Source organism: Tupaia chinensis, unplaced genomic scaffold (genome assembly GCF_000334495.1).
Source record: "Tupaia chinensis unplaced genomic scaffold, TupChi_1.0 Scaffold144909_1, whole genome shotgun sequence".
Taxonomy (NCBI): Eukaryota; Metazoa; Chordata; class Mammalia; order Scandentia; family Tupaiidae; genus Tupaia; species Tupaia belangeri.
This window is the reverse complement of record NW_006204769.1, coordinates 1,522,188-1,522,607: the sequence shown is the minus strand read 5'-3', so window position 1 is coordinate 1,522,607 and position 420 is coordinate 1,522,188.

Genomic DNA, 420 nt, shown 5'->3' with positions numbered 1-420 from the left:
CTTGAATCTGAGGAGTTGCCTCCTGGCCACGGCCATAGCCTGTGCCCGCCGCCTGCCACCACCGGGAGAGGGAAGGCAAGGGAGAACGACCAGGGCCTTGAGGTGGAAGGCAGGAGCTATTTCTGTATGGCACATCCCGGCCTTTCCCTGGAGTCTGGTGCATGCCCCGTGGCTGCCGGTGCTCAGCTAGCTCCCTAAAATACATAATTCGGGGGCCAGCAGTTGGCATGGAGGTTGAGGTGCTGGATCCCACATGGCTGGCTGTGTAATTCTTTTTTTTTTTTTTTTTTGAGAGGTTTTTGCTATAGGACATGTGCGCTCGCCAGACAGAGAGAGACAGAGCGATAGAAAGCAAGAAATCACCCCCCAGGGGGGATGGCCACGCCACAATCCGCTCTGCTCCATTCTCCTCTCGGGATC